Source organism: Quercus lobata, chromosome 5 (genome assembly GCF_001633185.2).
Source record: "Quercus lobata isolate SW786 chromosome 5, ValleyOak3.0 Primary Assembly, whole genome shotgun sequence".
Taxonomy (NCBI): domain Eukaryota; kingdom Viridiplantae; phylum Streptophyta; class Magnoliopsida; order Fagales; family Fagaceae; genus Quercus; species Quercus lobata.
The window spans coordinates 57,089,479-57,107,917 of record NC_044908.1 but is presented as its reverse complement, the minus strand read 5'-3'; the positions used below and the strand labels follow the sequence as shown (position 1 = coordinate 57,107,917).

At 30.6% G+C, this 18,439-nt stretch overlaps 1 long non-coding RNA gene across 1 annotated transcript; it reads right to left on the bottom strand.

Annotated features, from left to right (window-relative positions):
* Positions 1 to 2,616: 2,616 nt before the first annotated feature.
* LOC115989110 lies at positions 2,617 to 4,721 on the bottom strand. Its single transcript, XR_004091781.1, has 3 exons — positions 4,659 to 4,721; positions 4,453 to 4,542; positions 2,617 to 3,057 (listed from the first exon to the last, which is right to left on the bottom strand). It is a non-coding gene; the product is annotated as an uncharacterized LOC115989110 (long non-coding RNA).
* Between the last annotated feature and the right edge of the window lie 13,718 nt (positions 4,722 to 18,439).

Genomic DNA, 18,439 nt, shown 5'->3' with positions numbered 1-18,439 from the left:
CTAGTGAGACCAGCATCTTCTAACACTTCCAGTGCATGTTTCCTCTGACACAAGCTAATGCCTTTAGATGATCTTGCCACTTCAAGGTCGAGAAAATACTTCAAAGTCCCCAAGTCTTGAAGCTTGAACTGTTGATCTAAAAACTGTTTTATTTGATGTAGTTGGCTGTTTTAATCTTTGGTAGAGTGGGAGATGTTTGGGAAGGATTGGGTGAAAAAAAAAAAAAAAAAAAAGACTTAGGGAAAGATAATATAATATTTGAATGGAATTGTAATAGAGTATTAAAACTGATGTGGCTGTGATTATTAGTACATTAGCCAAACTTACAAAAGTGTAGTTTATAGACTAACTAAAAATGCATTAAGCCTAACACATGAATGCTCAAACCCCAGAAATTAACTTGTAGCTCTTAGGAACAGTTACAACAGAATTTGATCTAGGTATGGCTATGGATCAGAAATGGGTCAAGTATACCCATACCCAACCCGATTATTTTACCCATAAATACTCAATGACCTTATTCAATTAGTACCGACTATCTTTACTCAAATGTTACCTGGTTTGTTTATTTATAGATATCCATATCCAACCTAAATCCAATTTCTTTGACCTTTTTTTTTTAATTAAAAAAAAAAAAAAAAAAAAAACTTCTCTATTTGATAAATGTCTAATCTTGCTACAACATTTTAATACTTTAATGGAGAAAAGAAATAGTATTTGTTACATGTGTTAGATTTTTTTTTTTTTTTTTTGCTGAATTACATGTGTTAGATTTGGTCATCCCAAATTTGATCTATAACTAATCATTAGCAGACACGTGGATCAATACAAATCACATGTGAAACTAAAACACATAGCATAAAGAACAGTGCCACCGTTTTGTATTAAGGCTAACACTGATCCTTTACACAGCGATGAGACAGCATTTGACGTATGAGCAGTTTGGCTTGAGCCTTGCGGCAGCAATACGGCATCGTTTGGCTTTAAATGAAGACCAAGAGACGATGTGTCTTACAACTGAGTCGTTTTGAGGATGGTTCTTATCAAAACCCCAGTAATAAAATAAACACAGCCAAAGAATTCCTCCCCCTTTTTGACTTTGTTACCAACTTTTGCATATCAATGCTTTTGAGCTTTCAATAATTATTTATTATTTATTTATCATACAGCTGAAGCAGTTAATGTAAATATACCTTTTGTACTAAACCTCTTTTATATGTCTATTTCAAGAGTTTTTTTTTTTTTTTTTTTTTTAATTTCCTATGGTAGAATTTGTTGTTAGAAGAATTTTAAGTTAAGTAGAGTCACTAAAAGTGAACAAGAGTGTGGTGTTAATGTTGCATTTTGATAACATTGGTTGGTATTAGCAAAAACAATGGGCACATTAAACTTGAAATCTACATTAATTTGATTTAATAAAATCTGGAATTGAAAAAATTTCTCTTTTTGGTCTTGCAAGTAAATAGCAATTGTTGATCCATCTACATTTTGTTGGACCCCGACCTGGGTACAAGATTCGGCCTTTGGACTTTTTAATAGTAGTTGAATGTTGGAGGGTCATTTTTGCTTCTTTCCATTTTGGTCCAAAAGGCATTTATCCTCAAAGTCCAGTGACCTTTACAAGGTAGGGGCGGACCTAAATCATGAGCTCAAGGCCGATTGAAGTTTCTATACCAAGACCATGACCAACAATGGAACATCTAACTCTTCGTTCTCCCCATCCTTATTAATATAATTTTTTTGGAAGTTCTTTGCCATTAATGACCAATTCTTATACAACTAGCCAATGTCCCGCAGAACGCACGGTGCATCTTAAAATATTTTTATAAAACGTTATCTTATAGCCTAAGTTGAATATTTATGATGTGTAAAAAATTTAAGCAAAATGTGATATTTCTCTATGCATGGAAAAACTGTGTGTAAAGGTATAATCCATGTATACATAAAAATAAGTGCATGCTATGTAGAGCATATATCACCATCATATATTTGATAAGAGATTACAAAAGTTGGAAGAGTTGGGTGAAAATCTCAATAGTGTTTTTAAAAAACCCTTTGGGAATATTAATAGGTTTATGTTCCTCAAAATTTGCCTGCATATACAGCTAAGGTAAATTATTACTTGTCGCAGATCTATTAACCATGTATAACATTAAACCTAAAATTTATTTAAAAATAAACATGAAACATAAAACATAAAATGTCATATCCAAGAGGAATGTTTAGGCGTTTATATGATAGAGATGCAAATAACTTAATGAGCCACCTTCTTACAAATGTTGAGTTTTGTAATGAACTTATGTTCTTCCAAATGTCAAATGAGTCTTCTAAAGAGCTACTATTCTTCAAGCAAGATTGGATCTAATTCTACAAATAATGCTTCAAGAGGAAATTGAAGACCATGCTATACAATTCCATAGAGACAATATAGAAACCAAAATGCAATTGGTGCCATATCCCTAACACATCACAACAAAATAGGATAGTATAAAAAAGAAACCACGCAAATCCCATTAATGAATCAGTAATAAGAGTTTGAAAGCACTTCCATCTCATTATGGAACCTCAAAGTACATAGGTAGCACCCATTAATGAATCAGTGATAAGAGTTTGAAAGAACTTCCATCTCATTATGGAACCTCAAAGTACATAGTTAGCAAGTGAATACAAAAAGGAAAACAAATTATTTGGGAACTCATTCAAGAATAAAGCACCATCCTAAAAAATTGAAGCAATCAAACTTTGCTTGGATACAGGACCATTGAGAGACACTCAGAAGAAATTCATTTTAATATGAGGTTGGCCAGCTTCAAATATCTCAAATCTCCATTGAAACATATTCAGAAACAACTCTAATTTTAGTCATTTTCCTCGCTCTAAATTTCCCTCAATAGCCATTTCAATATCTAATTGAATTTAGCAATTTCTAGGAACCCAGTTGTCCACCATCCACTCTTGCAATTCTTTCAACCCTTTCCTTGATAGCTCTATGCAATCTAGGTTCTTTATGTTCACTTCAGGCTATCTAACACAAGCTTGCACGTCTTCTTTAGTCAACTATAATAACCAGCCCAAAACCCACAAAGGAGTTAGCTCTGTTGAAACTTCAGCCCAAAAAATAATGTTAACTGTGAATAGCTTTATCATGTCTTAATGCATTGAATTGATAAAAACTATGTGATACAATATCTATGGAATTCAAGAGTTGCCTCAAGTCATTGTATGATGCCAAAAGACTGCATTACATCAGATTGCAGTTGGTTTTGCTCAGGGTAGTATTGCATGTTAGGATTATAACTAAAGACCATTCACCTTTTTCCCAATTCAAGAAATGAATTGCAACTAAATCTTCAATTAGAATTGCTTAATATTTCAGTGAGATTCACTAATCAAGTACATGCTGCATTACTACAATTTTCCATTGACATAACATTTTATCGTTGGCTCCTAAAAAAAGAAGCAGAACCTTTTCTTAGAAGTTGAATAGGGTCAGCACTAATTGCCATTGAGAAAAAAAAAAAAAAAAAATTGTTTCAATTAGCCAAAACTGAGGCCTAATGTTCTCTAATACCCAGCTCAAATTTGTGAGTAATTCTAAATTGTTTCAAATAGCCAAAGAAAATAGGGAAAGAAACAATATTGAACATAAAAATTATTTCCTGAAAAACCAAATCGAGATTTTTTTTTCTTTTTTGGTTATAATATAATTTTCGACATAAATTAACATTCCTTTCAAAAAAGGAAACCAAGAGACTGCGAAAGAATTGATGGAGGAATTTCATGGGCCAAAGGAAATGGATATATATGAAAAAAAAAAAAAAAAAAAAATTGTACAGCATCAACAAGCAAAGCTATCATTTATTGGGAGAAAATCTTTCATTTCAAAAACCAAGGAGCACCAAAATCTCTTAATTTTCCACCTTTATCGCTTCAACTTATCACTAAATTGAGACTGCAAACTGTTGTTTTGGAAGGGGGTGAATAGTTTATGCATAGATTCAAAGACAGCATGTATTTAGAAAGAGAAAACAATTTATGACAAACATGCATTATGAGAGAGAACTTCAAAGCCAAGCCAAGAGTGTTGTTATCTGTACGGTACTTGGGGTTTATTGTAGGAGTTATTATTTATTGTTTATTAGAGTTGGCTGGGGTTAATATAAGTTATAAAATGGGCTTGGGCTTGCTATCAACTTTAGTTTTGAACAAAACCTTTTGTTTATTTTAAATGTCAGCCCATATATATATATAAATATATATATTTATATTTTGCAAAATCACTCTATTAAAGTGTTACTCGACAGATCCCCATGCTCTCTCTAGTAAATATGATTCCAAGAAAATGGTTACCCAAAGTTTTTTTCTTTTTTGGAAAAGTAAGTCTACTTTATATATCAATGATAAGAAGCTTAATACGTGGCAAAGAAATTAAATGATAGTTTCAGTGCACACCTTAAGGACAGCCAGATCATATTCTGGATCAACACCAACAATCTTTCCTTCCCTGTAAAAGCCATTGCCTCTTGTGTCTGCTAGATAAATCTGCAAATACAGCACCAAAAGCATTGTTACTCAAACAAAGGGCTAGTACATTAAATGAATGATGATTGTCAAAACAAGTGAAAAAATAATAATAACTAGAAGAAAAGAGCCAAAACCTTACAACAATGTATTCCGCTCCCATCTGTTGCCAATTTAGCTACAACATGGTGATTGGTTACCTGTCACACACAAAAATAAGACTTTTCTCATTAATATGGGAGGAATCACCCAGAAGTATTAAAAATATATATAATTAGATTGGTAAGTATGCATATCACTAATTCATACATAAAATTCAAGCTTAAAATGAACCCCTCTTTCAATTTTCTAGAGAACAGTATAAATGCAGGTAAATATGTAAGTATCGGCTGCAACATTGGTTGTCAGGATGTTAGCAATATGGTATATTTTGTTATATGATATTCATTTTTCAAATTGTTTAGGAAAGGATGTTAAACCTTCAACAAAACCCAGGTGCTGCATGATGTTTTCTTCTGCAAACATAATCTGATGATAATTATTGTTTAGGAACTCGCCACTGAACTTTGCAGATAAGGAAAACAAAGAAGCAATGGCATATAATGCTAAAGATGGATTCAAATACGAGAACAGAAGAAGGGAGTGCTTACATTGTGACCAAAGTTATCCCAGATGAAGCCTGAACCTGTCCCGTCAACTTTTGCATTTTCATCCTCAATAAGATTGACATCATCAGAAGTGGTCTTGGGGCTTCTAACTATTTCAAGGTCTTTAACGAAAACAACAGATGGTGAAGCTTCCTACAATAATTCGAAAATGACTCTGCCAGTTAAGCAATCAATACAAGCATGCAGGGCAAAGATGAAAAATTAAAAAAACACACAACTAGAATAACTTTAATACCCCCCCCCCCCCTCCACCCCTTCCCAAAAAAAAACAAAAAACAAAAAACAAAAAACAATTGGTTAACATTTAGGCCTTCTTTCTTTCTTTCATTTTTTTTATAAGTGACCCTCTAGTCGAGGAAAGGGAAGATTCAAACTAGTGACCTTCACTTCATAAGGCGAGGTATCAATCTAATTGTGTTACCCCTTAGAGTTAAAACTCAGTCTTTTCTAAAAGCAATTTAAGAAAAGTGCTTGTGCACTGTCTCTGTCTCTTCAATGTGAGGTTAATTTATTGAAACAGTAGTTCCCTTATCAAATAACAGCAATCAGGGCTTCAACTCTCTAAATATTTGTACATATTCCAAAGAAATTTTCTAGTTAAATAATAAACCTTAAATTTTGAACTTGCTTTTAAATTAAACCATAAATTTGCAATTTTCAAAATATACCTCTATAGTTTAAAATCATTGCAATTGGTATTCTCATTGACGACTTAAAACCTATTTTATTCCAAAAAATCAAAAATAAAAAACTTATATAGAGCACTAAAATACCCTTCATAGGAATTTTACCAACTGGTATTATAATGCTACATGCTTTTAAAACTACTTTTATATTGGTAAAGAACATCACCTCAAAAGTAATATTGGGAAGTCCCTTCTTAACCTTATTATACCCATTCCATATACTAGCAGTGAAAAAATAACAACATGTCTTAGGACAAGAAGTAAAATTCAAATTTTTACTTGCCCTTCAAGGGAGAGATCACTTTACTAAACAGTATTCAATTTCTAAACACATTGATACAATAAAAAGAGAGAATAGCAAGGAAGTTAAAACAAATAAATTTCTACGACAAGAACTACAATATCAAGTAATCGAAAACAACCAGAAGATCCTAATATACCAAAAAAAAAAAAGTTGAAGAATTTAAATTTAAATTTGAAAATGAAGTTTGTTCGAACTTCCCAAATGCCTTTTGGAACTGTAGGAAACACGATATTGAATTAACCTATGAAAAAGACTTAAATGATAAAGATATACCAACCAAAGCAAGACCCATTCAAATGAATCAGGAATTGATGGAATATTGCAAGAAGAAATTCAAGAGTTATTGGACAAAGGAAAAATTAGAAAAATGAAATCCCCTTGGATTTGTTTTTCCTTTTATGTTTTAAAAAAATAAAAAATTGTTTAATTAGAAAGGAAAAATAGATCTTTTAAGCCAATTACGTAATTCATCAATATTCTCAAATTTTGACATAATTAGTGGTTCTTGTTGGCAAATACAAATTTCAGAAAAAAGACATGAATTGCTTTCATAGTACCAAATCAAGTTGTCATCCTTTCTTTACAATTGAGCCCAAATATGATCAAGAATCAAATCTTACATCAATTGTCCATAAATATTTTCCATCCAAATGGCATTTCATTCCAAATGATCCAGAGAGAGAAAACCCAAAAATTTATAAATTCATCCTAGTAGACACAAGTTCTATAATTCTCACCCAGATGCCTGTACCAAATGACCCCTCAAAAATCTTTCATTCAAAGTGCAACATTAAAGGATTCCTCACAATCAACCAATAGGGGAACAACCACACACAATGAAAAGATTGTCTCAACTACATGACCTATAACATTTTAGTTATTAGGATTATATGGGTGCATGGACTAAAACATTCTACATCCAAAATGATCGATTTAAACATTCCTGGTTTATTCATTTTAAGAAAAACCAATTGGGCAATTACCCAAGTAGTTTCTTGAATGGCAAACAAATTTTGGCCCAATCCAAGAAATTTTTACCACAACCTTTAAAAATGGCCTACAAAAATATTGAAGAAATTCACCAACCCATTGCCCAATTATCCTTCTTCCATTCTCTTTTCCATCTATATGCCAAACACCTGATTACTAAGGAATCCTCATATAAAATTCTTGCAATAAGGTAAAAAATAAAATGATGGGACCGATTCCATTTTCCAGTGTCAAAAAAGAAATTCAGTGTCAAAGCCCCTCTTTAATGAACAATCCGAGTTTTAAATTGAAAAGCCCATACCCATACCCAAACCCAAACCCAAACCCAAATAAGCCAAGCTTCTTCAAAAGCTTCATATAAATTGCAGCTGATGGATGTTTTTTTTCAGAATAAGTGATGATAATGATTTAACCTCTGTAAGTGACAGTAATGTTGAAAAGCCAAACCCAATATATCAAGAGTGGTTCAAGACTCACATGATGTATATGAGTGTATGACATGCCTCTCATTTTAAGTGTATTACAATGCACCTAATTTGATTAAAACCTTAAAAATAATCATCTACAGGTTAAAGTATAACAACCATATATAGTGGTTCTAATAGTATTATGGTACCTTTCAAAGTTCGTTAGTACTTTAGTCATCTTGAAAGTTTCAGGGATGTTTAAATCATTTTTGGTGTTTTAGTGTTATTTTGTTAAATTTTAAAAGTAATTTTGGAAGTCTAAAAATGTATTTTGGTCATTTTTTAAATTAAGGTTTTATAGGTATTTAGGTTATTTCAAGATTTCAAGGATATTTTGATCTTTTCTTTTCTTTTTCTTTTTTAAAGTTAAAGTGTACTTTAGTCATTTTTATAGGTTAGTGAGGGAATTTCGCTCATATTCAAGGCTCGAGTTCCTTAAGCAATCTGAAGTTACTAAGACTCAAGATGCTAGTTTACAAATATATTTAAAAAACGTGCCAACTAATGAACTTGCTTTGAAAATCATGTTAAATGGCAAAAACATCCTACATCAGAACATGCAAAATTATTTGATTTGATTTGGTATCTATTTGAACATTGAAATTTCATTTTGTGCAGGTCTAATTTGAGTCTAAATTGGCAAATTCAGTGGTTGTGAATGTGGGATTTTATGTTGCCTTCCAAAAAAAAAAAAAATTGTTCATTACATTAAATGTTGGGGGTGTCAAAAGTTGTTGATGGAGTTAGTAGAAGAAAGAGTGTGAAAAAATAAAAATAAAATTTAGTAGAATTAAATAATCAACCTTTTATTAGATTTTTTTAAATTTTTATTAATAGTGTTAACTAGAAGATAAATTTTAATTAATTGAAATGCCTAGTATCAAAGTTTCATTTAAAACTAACAATCTTAGTAATTTCATTTAGCCTTAAAATAAAAAAATAAAAAATAAAAACAAGAAGAAGAAGAAGAAGAAAGGGAAACCATCGATGTAACATTGAACTTTTACATAGTATTATTTTTGAAATTATGTGCTCACACCAAATTTATTGACAATTGAACAAGCTAGATAGTTTTTTATTTTAGATAATTTATCATCTTTTAAATTTTAATAAGTATACAACAAAATAAAACTTATTCTTGTAATTTTAGAGGGTTTTGGGTGTATTTAGGTGATTTTCAAGTTTTAGGGGGGGTATTTTGGGTCATTTTCTAAGTTTCAAGGGCATTTTAGTCATTTTTTAGGTTTTGATGGTATTTTAGTTATTTTAAGGTTTCAAGGGCATTACTATCTTTTTAAGGTTCTAAGGGTATTACGGTCATTTTTTTTAAGGTTCTATGGATCTTTTGATAATTTTTTTTAGGTTTTGATGGTATTACAATCATTTTTTAGGTTTTAAGGGTATTTCGGTCATTTTCTAGGTTTTGAGAGTATTTCAATATTTTTTTAGGTATTAAGGGTATTTTAGTAATTTTTTAGGTTCTAAAGGTATTTTGATATTTTTTAGGTTCTAAAGGTATTTTGGTAATTTTAGAAGGAATTAGGGGTATTTTGGTCAATTTCTAAGTTTTGAGGGTATTTCGGTTATTTAATTAGTTTCAAGGTCATTTCAATTTCTTTTAGGTACTAAGGGTATTTCAGTCATTTTCAAGTTTCTAGGGGTATTTCAAACATTCTCTAGGTATTGAGGGCATTATAGTCATTTTATGTTCTAAGGGTATTTTGGTCATTTTTTAGGCTTCAGGATTATTTCGGTCATTTTTTAGTTTTTATGGTCATTTTGGTCATCTTCTAGGTTTCAAGGTCATTCGATCATTTTTAAGTTCTTAAGGTATTTTCAGTAATTGTTGAGGGTTTCGAGAGTATTTTGGTCATTTTCAAGTTTATGAGGTATTTTGGTTATTTTCAAGAGTATTTCAAAATTCTTTAAAGTTTTAGGGTCATTTTGGTTATTTTTTAAGGTTCTATGGTTATTTCACTATTTTTTTAGGTTTCAAGTGCATTATGGTCATTTTTTAGGTTCTAAGGGTACAATTGAATGTGACAAAAGTATATTCATATGTAATTTTTTTTTTTTTTTGGATAGGCCATTCATTTGTGATGTTGGTATTGCTAATATGACAATGGAACCATCAAATGTAAGAAAAGATAAGGTAACCACCAAATGTGACAAAAGCAATGTCACATGTAATATTGGTACAATCCTATGTGACAATGAGACCTTCAAATATGAGAAAATAATAATAATAAAGGTACAATCGAATATGACAAAAGTATAGTTATATATGATGTTGGTACTGTCCAATATGACAATGGAATCGTCAAATGTGAGGAAAAAAAATAAGGATATAACTGAATATAGTAAAAGTACAATTATATGTGATGTTAGTACTACTTAATGTGACAAAAGTACAATCACATTTGATATTAGTACTACCCAATGTGACAATGGAACTGTCAAATGTGAGAAAAAAAATAAGGGTACAACTAAATGCGGCAAAAGTACAGTCATATGTGATGCTGGTACTACCCAATGTGAACAATAGAACAGTCAAACATGAGAAAAAAAATTAACGTACCCCAAAATGTGAGAAAAGTACAATCAAATGTGATGTTAGTACTGTTTAATGTGATAATGAAATCATTAAATGTGAGAAAAAAATAAGGGAATTACCCAATGTGACAAAAGTACAGTCACATATGATGTTGGTGCTATCCAATGTGACAATGGAACTGTCAAATGTGAGAAAAAAAATTAAAGCACCACCGAATGTGAGAAAGGTACGATAAAATGTGATGTTGGTACTAGTTAATATGACAATGAAACCATCAAATATGAGAAAATAAATAAGGGAACCACTAAATGTGACAAAAGTACAATCACATATGATGTTGATACTGCACAATTTAAAAATGATACTGTTAAATGTGATGTTTGATAACCTGATATAGCAAATTGTCTACTAGTGAGTACTGTAAAAATAAAAATAAAAGAGAGAGAGAGAGAGAGAGAGAGAGAGAGAGAGAGGGAGAGAGAGGGAATACACAAGAATTACCCTTGAAGTTGTTATAATTTGAACATATTGTGAATTTATATTTATTAAATATCATAGAAGTTCACACTTCACATCAGCTGAACAAAAAAAAAAAAAAAGAGAGAGAGAGAGAAGGAATACACAAGAATTACCCTTGAAGTTGTTATAATTTGAACATGTTGTGAATTTATATTTATTAAATATCATAGAAGTTCACACTTCACATCAGCTGAACTTAGAGTCTATCTAATTACTAAATTTCATTTAATGTGAATCATAAGTCGGATATTGATTATGAATAAAAATTGCATGTATGGTAACAAATAAACATTATATGATGAACATATCCTCTTTTTAAAGGTTTACCTGTGGCTTATTATATTTGTAACAGCCCAAGTGGCCCAATTTAGTGGCTCAATTTGCAAGCGTGTTGTGCCACAAACAAGTCCAAAGTAGAAGGTCTAGAGTCACTGTTGAAAAATAAATGAAAAGGCCGCATTATGTCATAAGTCCAAAGTAGAAGGCCGTCTTCGTCTTGTGACACAAATCCTCCATATTGTCCCTTGTCAGCCATCTTGCTCTTTAATTTTCAACTTCTTGATTCTAAAAAAAATAAAAAGATAAATTATCGTCTTCGTTGTTGCTATTGTTTTTATTTTGAGACAACCTGCTATACTGAAGTTAGTCATATAATATAAACTAGAATGAATGACCGAATTTGGATGAAGTTTGGGCTTTCCAAAGAAGCATCTCATTGCAGAGCAACTATTAAAGTTTGTAAGTAATTTTCCAAAAAAAAGAAATTTGTGGGTAAAATCTAGAAACAATTATTTATATGCAAGACATTAGATTCTCCAATTAAATGTATAAATATATTTGCATTGAATTTAATTATTCTTAAGAAAAAATTTGTTTTAATTTCATTTATAAATGCAAATATGTGTTTGAATAAATGAAAACAATTGAGGCATTTTATATATTTAAATTTAATTAAAAAAATATTTTTCTTTTACTTAAAATCTATTCTTCTAATTATTTTAGATGTAAAATTTTTTATTTTTTTAAAATAAATTTCTTGTTCATATGTGAGTTGTTCATCTAAATTATTGTATAACTTTTGTTGAAAATTTTCTTACTTAGGTGCAATTTAGATAGCACGTCCATGTTCACGTTTTCAACTTTGAGCGTTTTCAGATTTTTTTTTTTTTTTCAGAGCCATTTTTGTTGACTTTTCAACTGTGAACAGTGTACTTGTGCACTGTTCATGGACCCACAAATTTCATTTTTTATCAACTTTTTCATTAAAAATGGGTCCCACAGCACTATTCACACATTTAAAAATTATTTTACTACAGTGTTTTCAGTTTTCAGTTTTCAGTTTCAACAAAATAAGTTCTATCCAAACATACCCTTATTCTTGAGATTTTCACTTTTTTTCTTTTACCTATTATTTTGTGCTCATTGCTAGTAACAAATTATCTGATTACTATTTTTAGACCTAATTAATTTTTTACGAAAATGAATTTTTTCGTTAACAAGTAATATATATATATATATATATATATATATATATAAAAGAAGATTTTTCTCTTTGAACTGGACTTTACATAGTTCAAAAATAATCTCATTAATGAAGGGTAACTTCTCTTAGTATTTTTTATTCATTTTTCATTAGAATAAAAGTAAAACACCCAAATTTAAAAAATAAAAATAATAATAAAACTAAGAAAACTCCTAAAATTTAGTCTTCTTTCCCCTCACGTTCATCTTATTTTTCCTTATCTTTAAAGTTTATCCTTTTTATTTGTTTGAAAAATAAAAAAATATATTTCCAAATTATAATAGATGCAAATTATTAACCTTTACCCAAAAAAAAAAGAGCCTCGCTGGTGTGTGCGTGTGTGTGTATATATATATATATATATATATAAAGCTACAAAGATTTTAAAAAAATATATTTAAAAACAAAGAATTGAGTAGAAAGTGGTACAACTACACATTGCTATTCCCCCACTCCCCTTCCCCCCCCCCCCCACAAACCTTTTTTTGTCTTTGATAATCAATTGAGTAACGATATATACATTTGCAATATTTTTCATAAAAAATTCACAACAAATTCAATGTGATAATTTGTTATTGGTTTTAATTTGGGTCCATCACTAATATTATTTTTTTTTTACCTATCAATAATAAATTGCCACCAAGGATTTGAATATTGTGGAAGTAGCATTACTTTAAACTATTTCTTTTGAATAATGCTAGGGTCACAAATTTTCATAATATTTCTAAATTAGTAGATATATATTTTTTTTTTTACTAAACGTAGAAAAAAAAATTAAATTAGAGATTACGGTGAGCCCATGTGTGAGTTGGCATTAGGGCTGTCCATCAACCTGTTTGACCCAATCCAACCGCCTGACTCGATCCAACATGAAGACCACGGGCGGATCTGAATCCCCAAATTGGTTGAGTGCGGGTCTGATAAGTTTAAAAATCGGTTTTACAGGTCGGTTTTGGGTTTCCTGAATTCTAACCCGTTTAAAACGACCCAACCGCCCATAATTTTAAAAAGAACTTTGACCTGGGTTACTTTCTATCTTTCGCATTCTATGCTGAACACACCTCAGCAGTCAGCCCTTAACACCTTTCCCAAAAACAAAAAACACACCTCAAACTTGTTAGTTTCAGAAAAGCACTCTCCCTCTCTCTGATCTCTCTCTCTCTCAAATCCTTGTCCCTAGCCTTCTTACTGCCGCCGTCTCTTGTTGTTGAGTTGGGTTCTATTGCCACCCCTAACCCTAGCCTCCATATCGCTGCCGTCGCCGAGTTGGGCCTACTGCCACCGTCGCTGACTCAAAAGTCAACTTGAAACTCCTTATCTCGATGAATCCTTCCTCTAATCTACTTGAAATCTCCTCTAATCTTTGTAGTTTATGGGTTAGTAAAAAAAATTATTGTTTTTTTTCTTTAAAAAAAAATTGTATTGATTTTGTGGATGTGGTGATGGTGGGGGAAGGATTGGTGGTGTGGGTTTAGTCTTATCTCCCTCTTTTTCATTTTGATCTCATGGATCTACTGTTTTTGACTTGGTTTGTGTTATTTGGATTTTGATTTCTTTGTTATTGTTTGGGTTTTTGGTTTCTCTGTTCTCTTTTTTCTGGGTTTTGATTTTTTTTTTTTTTTCGAACTATTTGTTTTGGGTTTTGATTTGTATCTTGTTGTGATTCAGACCCGAAATCACCCAATGGTTTCAACCCGTTCAACTGATGACCCGTGCCATTGGGTCTGACCCGAACTTTCGGTTGGTCGCAAGTCCATATTCCATTCACTTGATTCAATCGAGTCGGGTGCGATTCAACCCCAAACCTGATCTGACCCGACCTGTGGACAGCCCTAGTTGGCATGTTAATTTGGAAAATTTTTTAAATTATTGTAACTATTTTTTTGTGAAAATTGCATTATTAAACATTTTTAATTTTTTTTTTATAGATAATATAAACAGAAGACACAAGGAATGGGGAAGGAGGGAGTGGGAAGACAAGACTTACAGGCATTTACAAAATGGCCTAACCTTTGTAACATTTTTTTTATACCTATTGTCTAATATTTGGAACTTGATTAATGCTCTTAAGGGTATAGAAATATCCTCATTGGTTAAAATTTAGGAACCTTAGGCAACTGCCTAATTGCATCATAGTGATGCAGTAACAAGGTTAGAGGAGGGAAAAAAAAGGAAAGGAAAGGAAAGAAAGCAAACGGGGAAAGAGGCGATAAGAGTGGCTTCAGAGGAGGTTTTTTTATAAATTCAAAACCCTTATCAATGGCACTAGGTATGGCCCTGGGTAGGGTTTAGATCGGGTATACCCAAACCTAACTAGAAATGTTAGCTCATGGATACCCAAATTCTAATACCCATTAGCATCCAAACCCAATTCTTACCCAGATTTATTGTCCATGGATACCTATACCTAACCCAAACCCTTTTATTTTTTTAATTTATTATTATTATTATTTTAAAAAATCTAAACCATTTTAACTTAAAAACTAACCAATAACTTTATCTAAGAATAAAAAATAGAAAATGAAAAATTAATCAATAACTTTGAAATAAGATGTATCTGCTTCATAACAAGCAAATTGCTAAACGAAGATGTTAAAGTCACTAAACATTTGAATATCAAAGAATTGAAAAATGTCAAAAATAAGTTATTTAAAACATCTTCCCTTCTCTTAATTATTTTTCAGTTCTCTGACCAAATTTTAATAAGTTATTACATGAGTGAAGGCTCAGTTATAAATATATGCTTGATTAATAGCTTGTTTGAATGGAGGGAGAGCAGAGGGAAGTAGAGTAGAAGGAGGGAGAGTAAGTTAGATTACCTTATTTGGATGTATTTTAAGGGAGGAGAGGGAGGGATTTGGAAGGATTTGGAGGGTTTCTAATTACTTCTAACCCCTTTTTTTTAATTCTCCCAAATTGGAGAGATTTGGAGGGAGAGTAGAGTATAGAAATGTTTGACCATATAAATTTTACCCTTACCATATTAACAAAATTACAAATTATGAAAATGCTACTTATTCCCCTCCCCCTTACTTAATTTTAAAAACATCTAAATAAGGTGGAGGATAACCATTCATCTCTACTCTCTTCCCCACTACTTTCCTCCCCTCTACTCCCCTCTACTCTCCCCTCCCTCCAAACTTCCAAACATAGCATAAAGGTTACATATTTCAAGAACTTCAACAGAGCAGAGCTCAAAAGCAATAGATTTCCAGGCACACAACAGGTTGTGATCATTAACTACAATTTAACAGTCAATATTGCAATAAAATCAATGACAATTCCATTTGGATGAAGCTTCAATATAAATACGATCATGGGTCCGATTCAACAACCAAGTTCATTCATGTATCTCATACTAATTTTCTTGGTATCATTGTTATGTAGGCCAAGGCATATATATTGTAGACAATTGAGTAGATCCCCGACGTACTTCGTTTAGATGATTCCATAGTCGCCAACCAATGCGAGGAAAAATCTCCAACTCAAGAGTCTGAATCTTTTTTTTTTTTTGGTTTTTGAGAAATAAGAGTCTGAAACATTGGCGGACCCATGATTTAGGTTTGAATTTGTGTTTTTACTTTTGGATCGGGCAATAGAATTTAAGTAAGAGGGAAAATGTTCAAAAGGTGAAAAGGTAAAAATTAAAAAGTTCAACAACAAAAAATGATCCAACTAAAGGTTGGAATTCAAAATGAACTTTTTAGCTTTTAACCTTAATTCTTGAAATGAAATTGCATGGTGCAGTAGCTCTCAATAGATCCCGTTCCAGTAAAAGGAATTGTTTGGTGGATCAAATATCACGAGCTCTAGATAGTGTTCTTTGATGGAAAAAATAGGTTCTTTAAAGTTTTGATTTATAAGTTACACAAGTTTTAACATTTTGCGATGTTTTACTAAATAATTATTTTTTTTAATTTTATTTTTTTATATACAATTATTATTTTGAAAACTTGACCTTATGATTGCATATTTTTGTTACTCTTTATATGTATTTCAAATTTCATATTAATTAGATATTATTTTACTATGTAATTTACAAACTCATGCTCTATCTATAATTTTAAAATTTAGAAAACTAGAATTTTAAACATTTTATAATGAAACAATAATTGATTTCTAATGATATTAATGTTTGGCAAGCTCATTTATTACAGTACTCTTTTAATTAAAAGTTATAATGTGGTGTGCAATTACAAAGAGTTACATTGTGCAACTAAAACCTGACCCCTTAACTGTATACATATCAATTTATTAATATTAATATATTTAATAAAAATAATTTGGAATATTGATCATGTAATGAAATTTAAACAATTTATTTATTATTGAAATATTAGGATTTAAAACTCAAGAATAAAGTTATCTTAATAATTTTATAATTTGACTATATTTGTACTTTGTGTTATTATTGCTCAATTAACTAACTCACTAAAACCCTATTTTTTTTTGTTCTAAGTTGTAGACATGGCAAAACGGACGGGTCGGATCGCATTCGAGTCGGGTTGCGGGTCAAACGGGTTGTGAGTCAAAACATGTCATTTTAAGCAGGTTAAAAACGAGTTCAAGTCAATCGGGTTCGGGCCGGGTTGGGTTGACCCATATTTTTCACATGAATTTATTTTTTATTTTTTATTTTTTATTTTTTATTTTATAATTATAAAAGAAAACAACATGTCTTTGCCATTTAGAAAGTCATGCAACAAATTACTTGATGTAAAATGCATTACTTTGAATTCACCACTTATATTAAGAATGAATTACACTTATTAATACTTATTCAATAATTTTAAAATTATACAAATCCTAACATTGCTATCTAAAACAAAATAACACAAAGATAAGTTAAAAAAATACACAAGTTTTATTTCTACACAATATCAACATCCTAAAATATAAAATAAAATTACAAATAACTTATTAGATAATTCATTTGACAAAGAATAAAAAATATATAAGAAATTTACAATCTTAAAAATTAATTTTATAATCTATTGTCAATTGTGGTTGGCACTCTATTTCAATTTGAGATATATATTAAAGTTTGGTTGTTTACTTATTTATACATTGTCTCTTTTATGAATATCATATTATTGTTAAGCAACACACACTCTAGAAAATATCATAATTTATTTTGAAAAGCCGTTTATTTTGGACATAAACTGTTAAAAAATAGGTCTAATGATTCATAATTTATGTTAATTTGATATTTTGGTTTCACTATTTTTACACTTGTGAATGTTTTTCATACATGTCTACAATTTTAAATCTATGTATTTAACTGTATTGTAACCAAATTATCTTGGCATGTACTTTGCTATTTGATATCTAAAAATATTTACTCATTACAGAATGCTCAATCATTAATCTTTCAATTAATTTGCATATAGTTATGTAAATATCTTAATTGTTTCCTTAAAGTTCACTACAAACAATTAAACCAATATTGTCTTAATTTTATTTTTTATTTTTACCACAAAATTTTTTTTAAAAAATGGCTCGGGTTTGGGTCGGGTCAGATTGACCCATAAAAAACGCAGGTTGGGTCACGAGTCAACCTATTTTTGTTTCGGGTCAAAAAAATCGAGTGAGTCAGGTATTTTTCGGATTAGATCGGATTGGGTCAGAAAATTCTGACCTGTTTTACCATGCCTACTAATTCGTAATTTCATAGGTCAAATCTCTAATTACTACTTTTTGAGTTTCCATTAATATAGAGATTTATTAGCATAATCGAACCAAATTGTTGATCAATTCCAAGTCGAACTAATTGAATTGGGCTGTCTTGTCCGATTTTTTAAAATCCTGGTTATTCTTGTTAAAAAAGAAAACATGACTCAACTTTTAATCCCACCTTAAAAGACATGGGTGTAGCCACTTTTATTTGGCTCAAAGTTGGCCTACGTACTTGGCGAAACATACTCATAGATAAATGATGGCACAACCGTAAATAACGTGGTTAGAGTAACAATATACTCTTCAAAAGCTTGAGTTAATGGCAAAGTCTAAGAATAAATGGTCATCATAGTTAATTAGATTTTTATATTTTATTTTATGTTTTATTCGATTATTCCAATTTCAATGATATTTTAGTAATTCTGTAATTATTATCTAAATTTATTAGGCTTTTTTGTGTGATATTGTTTTCATTCAATTGGGGTTGTGTTTATTAATCAAAGAAATAAATTTAGTTATATTAGGAAAAGTT